This window comes from Carlito syrichta, unplaced genomic scaffold (genome assembly GCF_000164805.1).
Source record: "Carlito syrichta isolate Samal-C Ts95f unplaced genomic scaffold, Tarsius_syrichta-2.0.1 Scaffold308093, whole genome shotgun sequence".
In the NCBI taxonomy this organism is placed as follows: domain Eukaryota; kingdom Metazoa; phylum Chordata; class Mammalia; order Primates; family Tarsiidae; genus Carlito; species Carlito syrichta.
The window spans coordinates 214,882-226,533 of NW_007252189.1; the positions used below are offsets into that span (position 1 = coordinate 214,882).

Below are 11,652 nucleotides of genomic sequence, written 5' to 3' on the forward strand. Positions count from 1 at the left end.
AGGTCGAGGCTGCGGTGGCCGGGAGCGGCCACTGCTCTCCAGTCTGGGCGACAGAGTGAGACTCCAACTCAAAAAAAATAAAATAAAAAATAATAATTCTGGAAGTGAATAGTGGTGGTGTTTGCACAATAATGTGAATGGACTCAATATCATTGACACGTATGCTTAAAAATGGTTAAAATGAGCCGGGCTCGGTGGCTCAGCCTGAAATCCCAGCACTTTGGGAGGCTGAGGTGAGTTGACTGCCTGAGCCCACGGGTTCGAGACACGCCTGGGCAACTTGGCGAGACCTCATCTCTACAATAAATCAAAAATTAGCCGGGCGTGGTAGTGCACGCCTGTAGTTCCAGCTACTTGAGGCGGAAGGATCGCCGGAGCCCAGCAGGTCGAGGCTGCGGTGGCCGGGAGCGGCCACTGCACTTCAGTCTGGGTGACAGAGTGAGACTCCAACTCAAAAAAAAAAAAAGGTTAAAATAGAAACATTTGTTAGGTATATTTTATCACAATACTTTAAAAATCTCTTAAGAAAATCAATATCCCTGATGTCTGGGACTTTATAAGGTATCAAAGAACAGACTATATTATAGGTCAATGCGTGCCTGTGGAACACATGGAGGGATGGATCCGATAGATAAGAATGGTAAGCATAATGCAGGGCTGCCTATGGTAAGTGTCACAGGTTTAAGTGGCCTGTGAGGCTGGCAATCAAAGGAGACAGCTCCTTGGCTGAGCTACTACAGCAGATAAATGTTGACGTAGAGGCAGCGATGTGAAAAGGGCCAGGAGGTGTGGAAAAAACCCAAGATCCTGGAAGATTATGAATTCTAGGTACCAAAAAGCTTCTCACCTTCTCTACCTTACATGAGCTCCCTGTGGAATGCTTCAGATTACTATGGTCTAATTCTATCATTTTTAATCAAGGGGTTACAGGGAGTAAAGACCATAAAGTCCACTGTGCAAAGCTGCTGTGTTGCTAACCAGTCAGCTCCCTGCAGGGTCTAGTGTCAGGAGAAAGTTTAGCTGCCCAGACACACTGTGCTTCCTGCTACAGACCAACAAGATGAAAATGACAAGGAAAACTGTCCTTTTTGCCTTGACTATCAGAAAGCTCAATGTTCTGTCAAGTTTGTTGGTAATCCCTGCCCATTTGATGACTCTTGTTCTAGAAATCCTTTTACTGAAAGCTGAACCAAATCACCAAATCCTTTTAGCAAACAGGCAGAAAATAAATAATACATGAATGAGTAAATGTTCACCAGTCATTACTACAGGCCACACCCTACTGTAGAAGGGTGAATTCAAGTGATCAAATAGGATAAGAAGATGACTCCACAGGTATTGAAGTGTCTGAGGAAAGGATGCTGGGACACCCAGGGCACAGTTGAACTTCCTTTCTCCAGTCTAGGGATATTTCTGACTTAATATCTAGAATCCTCTCTCCAGAAAGTACTGGACACCACCGGCTCATTCCTACCCTTTGGCTTCTAGACCCCAAGCAGACCAACTGATTGAACTTCAGGTTTTTAATATTCATGTTCTTGTCCTGAATATACAATCAGATCATCTATAAATTAGGCTAACACCCTCCTTGAAAGAAATTTGGGAAGGGCAGTGCCTTCTGTGAGCAAAGAACCTAATGACTAGTCTCATCTGCTTTAAATCAACCAGTCAAAATAGCATGGTTCAGGAGCAATAAGAATGCATCACCTGCCACCATGTGCAACAACACAGATAAGTCTCACAATATAATGTTAGGCAAAAAAAGCCAGACAGAAAATGGACACACCATACAAGTTTATTCATATTAAATACAAAAACAGATCTAAGGATGATGATTACATTTGGTGGTGATGGTGGGTAGAAGAGGTGTTAGTGCAGGGAAAGTGGAGCTGGTACTCATAATAATCTGTTACTGGATCTAGGTGCTGGTTACCCAGTGTGTTCAGTTTCCAGGTGTATTCTACTTCAGTTAGAAAGACATAGGGAAAAAAGGCAGGTGGCACTGACTTGGCCCCAGTCTACCCACTGCACACAGTCAAGGAGCCAAAGAAGACAAATGGGCAAAAAAAGGACAAAACAGGGGGGAGATTCATGAAGTAAATCCAGCCCCACAGAGCTTTCCAGTGACTCTGTGCTGACACATGCTTGCAACTGAGTTTCGAAAGAATTTCATATTTTTGCATTATTCCTTTGCCAGTGTTTTACCACAGATCTTTGACAAGGAAACCAAAGCTTAGAGAAGCTCCCCCAAACCACAAGCCTGGTTCCTGGCAGGACCCACAGCATCCGGTGGCCAGCCAAGTGTCCTAACCTGGGGCACAGGTGTGTCCAACCCAGGAACTGGGCAGCTGTTGCCAGGACCTCATTAATAATAATAATACCCTCACTGACTCCTCTTGGGAGGGCTGAGGCTGTACAAAGAGCAGCAAGTTTATCCTGAAAAGTTGCCAAGGCAGGGTCAGATGGTTTTGATGAAGACAAAAATAAAAGCTGAGACGGGAGACACACAGCAGAACATGGTTTCTTTAAGTCTCCTGTCCCCTGAAAGCCAGCTGACCAAATATGACAGATCTGCTATGACACTTGTTCAGATGGGACAAAGAGGAGCCTCACCGGGGCTGCCAAGCCATCTCAGACTGATGCCAGTTCTGACACACCAAGGACTCATGAGCCTGGGGCAGCTGCTAAGCTGACCAGGGAGGCCTGTGGGCCACTCCTCCAGGACCCTATTGCACCATGTGAGTCACAGGGCTTCCTGTTCTTCCAGTTCTCACTCTCTGCATTAACTTACAGCCAGACAGACCTCAGGCAGCAGCACCTGTCCAGAGTTCAGGAGATGGGCATTTGGGACACCCGGCCTGAGGTCCTCCCGTCCTCAGACATTTTGTTCCAACTGCAGGACAGCAGCGCAAAGGAGGAATACATCCCAGATGCACGTGACCTGGCACAGTTCACTTACCAAGAAATATTGACTGAACGCCAAGTTGAGCATGCCAGGACTGGGCACTGAGGATACCAGGATAAAGAAGACACTAGCCTTTGCCAGAAAAGGGCTCAGTCTACTGGTGAAAGACAAATACTTTAACGAGTAACTATAAACTGAAGGTAAGGACAGACAGTAGGCAATTTCTTTCACTGTAATAACATACAGATTTATAATCACTTAAACCACACACATTAATACAAATCTGAGGAGTGTTTGTCTTAAAAAGTTTAGAAACGTGTATGTGTTGGCCCTGCTGGCTAGAATTTTCCCTCTTGTCTAATAAATTCCCACTCATCCTGAAGGGTCCAGCACAAATGGCCTCTCCCCAGCTGGTGATGCCAATATGCTTTTGACACCTGTGTCTCTTGTCCTCATTCGTCCCAGGGGACTAAAGGCACTGAATACATGTACCCAACTTCATATCTGTGATCCAAGCAGCTAGCTCGACACTCAAGATATGGTAGGTGCTCAAGAAAACTTTGTTATGGCTACTACATACAAGGAGCTATGGGAATGCCAAGGACAAGCGGTGGAAGAGTAACTCAGCAAAGGGGAAAAGCTGGCTTCTCCAGACTGACCAAATGCTCTGTGCTTGCTCTGGTTCTTCTGGCCTGCACCCTCACTGTATGGGGTCCTGGCAGTTCCCTCCACCCCACCCCCGTCTATCTGGCTGCCCTACCTGGTATGCTAGGTTCCCTGGAAGTCAGATTCTACTACCCCTGGACTGCCCCATGCAAGGGATCAGAGTCTACACCGAAGCCTCTTGCCTGAACTCTCCACTCCTATCTGCTGCCAACTGTCTATCTGCCAGACCAAATCCCTCTGGGTCTGTCCCTCTGCTCCATGTCCAGTCTCAGATCACCCCACCCATCTCAAGATCACACCCACCACAGGCAAGACACCTGTAGTAATGGCATAGCTATTAATAGTACCTTTCACTCTCAAAAGTGGCCCGATTTGAACCATAAATGACGGCATCGCCCTGGGCACAGCCCACAGAGCAAATCTGGCCTTTGTTCTTGGGAACCCCACACCTAAATGATGAGAGCGCACACTGCATAAATGGTATTTAAAGGAAACAGGATGAGGATCCAGAAACTGGGTGCCATATCTAGGGTTTAACCTATGTGAGCTTGGGCTGGTCCCTAACACAGCACCTGGCTTCCTTAGCTGTAAAATGAAAGGTTTATTTGGACTCCATGATCCCAAAGGTCCCTTCCCACCTGACACATAGCCCCATAAAATTGTAAAACTGAAACACAACCATCTCCAGATTCCTGTTAAGGGTATTGGCTCTGGAGTCAAATTACTGGAGTTAGAATTCTGGTTTGCCCTTGAGCAAAGTACTACTATCCTATTCTGTATCTGGTCTCATCATCTGAATAACAGATAATAATGCCTACCCAGCAGGGCAGTTTGAGAGTAAGCCCCTACACATATAGCTGATGGGACACCGCTAGAAGGATCCATGGAGAATCTGCTAGAAGGAAAATGTGGGAGGAAGCAGGAAGAGGAAGTCCCTCAAATGAGAAAGGAAAAGTGGCGATTCAAATGCCCTCATTTAACCCTAATTAAAGATATCAGGCCAGGCTCGGTGGCTCAGCCTGTAATCCCGCGCCTTTGGGAGGCTGAGGTGCGTGAATTGCCTGAGCCCGCGGGTTCGAGACCCACCTGGGCAGCGAAACCTCATCTCTACAATAAAAAAATCAGCCGGGCATGGTGGCGCATGCCCATAATTCTGGCTACTCGGAAGGCTGAGGCGGAAGGATCACCGGAGCCCAGCAGGTCGAGGCTGCGGTGGCCGGGAGCGGCCACTGCACTCCAGTCTGGGCGACAGAGTGAGATCCAACTCAAAAAAAAAAAAAAGATGTCAGATGGTTCACTGGGCTTCATTCCTTCCTTTATCAGACAATATGGAGATGCCAGAAAGGTGGGGGGGAAAGCCTTTTAAGAACATGGCCTCCAGGGTGGGAGTGGTGAGGAAAGGCAGGAAGGCTGGGTGGGCCCAAGGACTCCCAGGGTCAAGTTTCCAGAACCATAACTCTCCTAGTTAACTCTGAGATAAGGTTTGACCAAGGTCTCTCCAGGGAAGTATTATCAAGAAAATGCTTGGAGGTCCACAGATAAATGCATGACCACCTCTAAAAGAGGGTGGCTCTTCAGGAGAGATGAGATTCTCTGTTCACAGGAACCGGGACAAGACTAATGACTCCTAATGTAGCTATGAGAAAGGGCTAGGGTGGAAGGTGTGAGTCTATGCAGAGTCCCCTTGGGCTTTGTCAAGAACCCAGGGCACCACAGTGTGGGGACACATTCAACAACCCAGAGTCTGTACATGAGAAGCAAAGAGTTCTCTGTTAATGTTCAAGATGGCCAAGGAACCTCACTCAATGTGCTAGAGGATGTGGAACAGCAGTTCCCTTCAGTGAAACTCCAGGGGTCAGTGGAGTCAAACCTACTGTGGCCTGGTCCTGTGGCCCTGCAGCACAGAGCAGCACAAATGACTTTACCAGTGGGAAGCCAGAGTCTGGGGCAGATGTGAAGATGCAAAGGCAAATAGCTAACTGGCAAACTCCACGGTAAAAAAAAAAAAAAAAAAAAACCCAACTGCCCTCTGAAGCCTCTGCCCTTCTCTGGGGAAGTTTCTGAGGGGAAGGTGGGTTAGGTTCACCAGTGAAAAGGAAATGAACTAATGATGTGATAATTAGGCACAGCTGTGTCGCTCACAGCACGTCACAAGATGTTTCGCCCTGAGGTGCACCAAGGTGCAAGGCATCCCAGAGACCTCCGAATGGGGGTGCCACCTCCCGAGAGGACCAGAAGGAAAGCAAACTAGAGGGAGCATTTAAGGATGGGTCTCCTATACCCCGTAAAGAGAAGTTTTGAGAAGTTGAAAGGGACAGTGAGGATGCTTCCTTCTTCCCTGGTTTCAGAATCTTTCCATCCTCCTGCTCTCTGTCTTCTGATCCACTCCAACATCAGACAGAGAACACAAATGGGCCTCAGCCCATGTACCCTCAAAGAAGCCGCTGGGAATGATCCAGGTCAAAGCAAGGTCTTTTATCTCCTGCCCACAGACAAGGCAGTAGGGTCTCTAACAGTAAGTCTCCTCGACTTACAATGGAGTTATATCCTGAACAGTAAGTCAAAAATTGACTTGGTATACCTACCAAACCTCACAGCCTAGCCTGGCCTGCCATTTGTTGAGAACACTTACATTAGCCTAGAGTTGGGTAAAATCAACTAACATACCAAATCTACTTTATAATAGAGTGCTGAATATCTCATGTAACTTATCGAATACTTGCCGGTCACAGGGGCTCATGTCTGTAATCCCAACACTTTGGGAAGCCACGGTGAGAGAATTGCTTGAACCCAGGAGCTCAAGACCAACCTAGGCAACATAGCAAGATCTCGTCTCTACAAAAAAAAAATTAGCCGGGCATGGGGCATACACCAGTAGTGCCAGCTACTCGGGAGGCTGAAGCAGAAGAATCACCTGAGCCTAGGATATCAGGCTGCGGTAAGTCAAGTTCATGCCACTGCACTCCAGCCTGGGCAACAGGGTGAGATCTGGACTCAAAAAAGTATTGAATACCATACTGAAAGTGAAAAACAGAATGATTGTTTGGATACTCGAAGTATGATTTCCACTGAATGCATATATAATTTTTACACCATCGTAAAGTCAAAAGAAACAACTAAGTTGAGCCATCCTAAGTTGAGGACCATCTGTACCAATATATAATACATAAAGCATTGACTACATGTCAGGCACTGTTCTAAGAGCTTCACATACATGAACTCTTTCTCTTTAATCCTTATAACTACCCTATTAAACTGTTATCTAAACAATCTCTCCACTTTACAAGAAGCTGAGACCTAGAGAGATTTAATAACTGGCCCAAGATTGCATGTTACACAGAGAGCCAGGATTCAACCCCAGCAAGCCTGACTCCATCTTGCCAAGCAGCCTCTCCCAATAACTGCTGAACTGTCCCTCAGTGGGTGTCACCAGCCATTCTCCTCTGCTCCCCAGCTAGAGCAACTTCTGAGCTCACATTCAGCCAGCTCACATGTCTGCCTTATTTGGAAGCCCGGCAGATGTCCAGCATCCATGGAAACTCCAGCATAGCCAGTGTGAGAGTCTCCCAAGGACAAGTAAGCAGACTTCTCTCCTGCTGGCTTCCTGGAGCACTTGCACTGCCTACATTTTTCTAGTTGAGAACAGAGAAACAGCAACTGGCTCCTGCCCCCTGGAAACCCACCCTTCAAGCAAGGGATCATGGGCATCTGCTGATGGCTACAGACTGGACACCTCGCCTTAAATTCATCTCTTGTAAAAGCCAACTTTCTGATATGACTGTCCATGACGTGGCACACTGTTGACATCCTAGGGCTCTCGTCTCAACTGGGGCTACCAGTTAGCTGTCTGACCATAAGCAACACATTTGAAAACTGAGGCTGGGCTTGATGGCTCAGCCTGTAATCCCAGCACTATGGGAGGCCGAGGCAAGTGGATTGCCTGAACCCACAGGTTCAAGACCAGCCGGGGCAACTTGGCAAGACCGTGTCTCTACAATAAAAAACAGCCAGGCATGGTTGCACGTGTCTGTAGTTCTGGCTACTTAGAAGGCTGAGGTGGAAGGATCGCTGAAAGGGGTGCCGAGGAATGGACCATGTTCTAAAGCAGTTCCTCAACCTCACTATAGATATTTGAGGCCAGATAATTATTTGTTGGGGAGTGGAGGAGGGGAGCTAGCCTGTGCATTGAGAGGTATTCAGCATCATCCCCTAGCCTCTACTTACTAGAAGCCAGTAACACATACCCACCCACCCATCTTGTGACAACCAACAATGTCTCCAGACATTTCCAAAGTCCACTGGGGGGCAAAATCACTCCCAGCTGAAAACTATTGCTCTAATGGAATAGTTTTTTAAAAAGATAAGCCATGGTGGCGTATGCCTGTAGTTCCAGCTGCTTGGAAGGCTGAGACAGAAGGATCACCTGAGCTCACCAGGTCGAGGCTGCAGTGGCCATGAGCGTGCCACTGCACTCCAGCCTGGGCGACAGAATGAGACTCTGACTCAAAAAATAAAATAAAATAAAAAATAAAAAGATAAGCTTTGCCCCCCGTAAATCTGAATAGGATGGAAATTTGTGCTCTTTAAAATAGATTGGGAAAGCCCCCTCACAAAAATAAATAAATAATGAAAATTATCTGACCCCAAATGTCAATAGTACAAAGGTTGAGAAAACTGTTCTAAAAATAAACAGAAACAGTCAGGGTGGAGTGGCTCATACCTGTAATCCCAGCACTTTGGGAAGCTCAGGTGGGAGGATTGCTTGAGCCTAGGAGTTCAAGACCAGCCTAGGCAACATAGTAAGACCTTGTTTCTACAAAAAATAAAAAGTGAGCAGAGTGTGGTGGCAAGAACCTGTAGCCTGTAGTCCCAGCTACCTGGGAGGCTGAGACGGAAGAATCGCCTGAGCCCAGGAGGTCAAGGCTGCAGTGAACCCTCATCATGCACTCCAGCCTGGGCAATAGAGTGAGACACTAACTCAAAAACAAAGCAGAAACAGCCACCCCATTCAACGGAATGTGACATGGGATCCACAGGATGTGATACTGAGATGCAGCCAGTGAACTCTGGGATTTGATTTGCCACACCCACTCCCATTGCTTTGAAAAGGCAAAAACAGACAACATACAGTGTTGGAAAACAAACCAAACTGGCTGACTGCAAAATTCAACAATGATAATGAGGAACCTCTTATCAAGAGTTGGTCTTTTAAACCGGAAGTATCTGAACAAAGGAAGCCAGTTTTCTGGGGCTCCCAAGTTCTTTCAGTACACCCGATCTCCTTACTCCAGTTGCCACATTTTGACTTTGTGGTTTGTTTTGCTCTGATTCCCCCTGGAAAAGGACCCCCAAATGCCCTCAAACTCCCCAGGGTACTAGAAGAGTTCAACTTCGAAAGAGATGCTTAAAAAAAATGTTGGCTTTGGATGAGCAGTTCAGAAGGATGTTAATTCATTCAAGGGTAAAGAAAAAAGTGCTTCTTAGCACTCTCAGAACTAAAAGCCACCGACTCTAATGTATGGTGGAATGAAACAAATGGCAAGCAAGGTTCAAGTGCACTAACGTGGGCACAGGCACACAGGAGGAAGAGAATGAGGTAGAAAGAAAGTTGAGAAAGAAGTTATCATTTGATCTGGAAGAAGTTAAGTAGGAGAAAGTCAGGCAGGATATTCAGGACCACAAGAAAGGCAAGGGCTAAAAGAGCAAGTGTGAACAGACATGATAGAGGAATGGCAGTTTAAGTCTTTAGGGAATAAAAGGATGGAGAGGAAGATGAGGCTGAGGTGGGAGATAGGGCGGGGCAATCAGTAGCCAATGCAGAGTTGTAGAAGGCTTCTGAAATGATGCAGTCTGGCTCCAGAAAGAGACTAGAAACAGGGAAACCCTTAGGAGACCTCTGAAATAACCCAGAGACCAGCTGACAAAGTCAGAAAGAAAGTTAATGAAAAGGAATCCAGGACTCTCAGCCAGAATAGCCAGAGGCTACTGGTACCACTGTTCAAAAAACAACAAGAGATCTAGTTCCGTTTGTGGACATGCTGGGGGGGGGGGGGTGTTCCAACATCCATGACACAGGCACAGGCCAGAAACCCCTAACGTTCCTCAGAGGCAGACGAGTTTGTGGTCAAGATCATAGTGATCTGGAGCCAAACGCATGGCTTCAATTCCCAGCTCTTCCAGAAAAGTTAGTGACCTTGGACAAGTTACTCTGGGCCTCAGCTGCTCACCAGTAAAACAGAGATGTTGATACCACTCATACTTACCTCATGGGGTTGTTGTGAATTTTAATAAGCTAACATATGAATAGAGCTTAAAACAGTCCCAGGTACACAATACATGTACAGTGTCTGTTCTTGAGTTCCAAAGTGTCAACTGGCAAAAATGAGCAAATAACCCTTCTTCCTCCCAATGCCATACAAGACTGGGCTTGCCCAGGAGGAGACAAGTGATCCCACTGGGCAGGTAAGTCCAAACCTTCCATGTCCTCAGACTACATACAACCCAGAGTATGTAAAATGGTAATACAAGGACATTTCAGAAGAGTTCAAACCAAAAGTCCTCATCTAAAGATTTTAAAATTAAACTCAATCTTCATCCTTTTCTCTTAATGCTTTCTTCCAGCACAACTCAGAAAGATGGACCCAAGATAGTCTAGTCTCTGATTATTTCCCTAGTTCCTATCTAATTGGAGTTGGAATCAATCAGCTTTGCTCACCTAAGCCGGGAATCTTAGTCCCAGGTTCTGACACCTATTAAGTTCGAGGCCTGATTCAATTCTGCCCCCATTGGTAATTTAGAGGAAATGCACTCAGGTGCCTTCAAGAACACCACCGGTTGAAAGGGTAGAGAAAAGAAGCCGACGGGATGACAATCTCATTGATGATCTACATTGTTGACTTAGTCATCTTAACTCCATAAAGCAGACAAGCTTGCTGCTATCATCTGCATTTCACAAAAAGAAACAGGCTGTCCAAAGAGGCTTTAGGTCCTGTGGTTAATAAACCACAAGACAAGAATCAGAACTCATTTCCAGAGACCCTGGCTAATTATTTTTCCACTCTCTGGTAACAGAGAGATGCCCCCTCCCAATCCAAAATGGAGAGCGGTATAACCACACCCGGGTTCCAGTCCTAGTGTCTTCTTCTAGATTGGGGCAGAGTACATTTATAGGAAGATCTAAATGTCCTGGGGTGATACCCAACTGAAAAGACCTCCCTGAGATTAATGATCCTTCACTTTGTATTTTAGGACTTGCCAAGAGATGACAGCCTTCACCAAGAGTTAACTCATTTCTTGGAAGTTGAGAAGTTGCCAAGATCCTGCCGGCTTAAAGACACGTTTTTAAATAAACCGAATTTAAGTGCAGTGCCACATCCCAGGAAAGAGTTAACAGCCGTTACAAACACAGCAAAACTTCTCCAGTCTGAAGCTGGGTACTGTCATCCTTTTTTGGTGGGTCATCTGCCCTCACTACATCAAGGTGCCTCCTTTGCCCTAAGGACCACTAGAATGGGAACAGGTGCAGGTTGCCCCACAGAACGATGATGTCAAGAGATTTTCCCAAAAATGTGTTTCCACCGACACTGAAATTTCAAGTATGTAATTGAACAACGCTCAATCATTGCCTCGCAGCTCTAAAACAAGCCACAACCCCTCCCAATACCTCCCCAGCTCAGCCCTTCCCTCCAATCCCAGCCAAGTCTCGGGCCGGAGCCGATCCCTTAATCCCGGGCATTTCAGAAACTCAATTCTGAGAGCGCCCCGGGCCCAGCCCTGCCTCATCTCCCCACCCCCATGCCCCGAGGCAGGGAGAGTGAGGTTCCCAGCAGGACCGGAGGCTCTTTCTTATGTAAATGACCTGGCCGGGGTGAGCGCCCGGGTGTGGGGGGGCTGCCGAGAGTGAGGTGGGCACCGGCAGGTCGGGGCCTAGGGCAGGAAAAATCTCGTTTTCGGAACGACAGAAGTCTCGAGGAATCCGGGAATGCGGGGTTGGTCCTCTCCGAGTAACTTTCAGGAGCAAACCAGAAAGTAACAACCAACTTCCTCCCCCGCTCGGAGGCAGGCCCTGAGGACACGAGGCG

At 46.9% G+C, this 11,652-nt stretch overlaps 1 protein-coding gene across 1 annotated transcript in view; it reads right to left on the reverse strand.

Moving 5' to 3' along the window:
- Positions 1-11,652, reverse strand: part of HK2 (hexokinase 2) — a 70,854-nt gene that overhangs the window by 57,863 nt on the left and 1,339 nt on the right. The window lies entirely within an intron of this gene.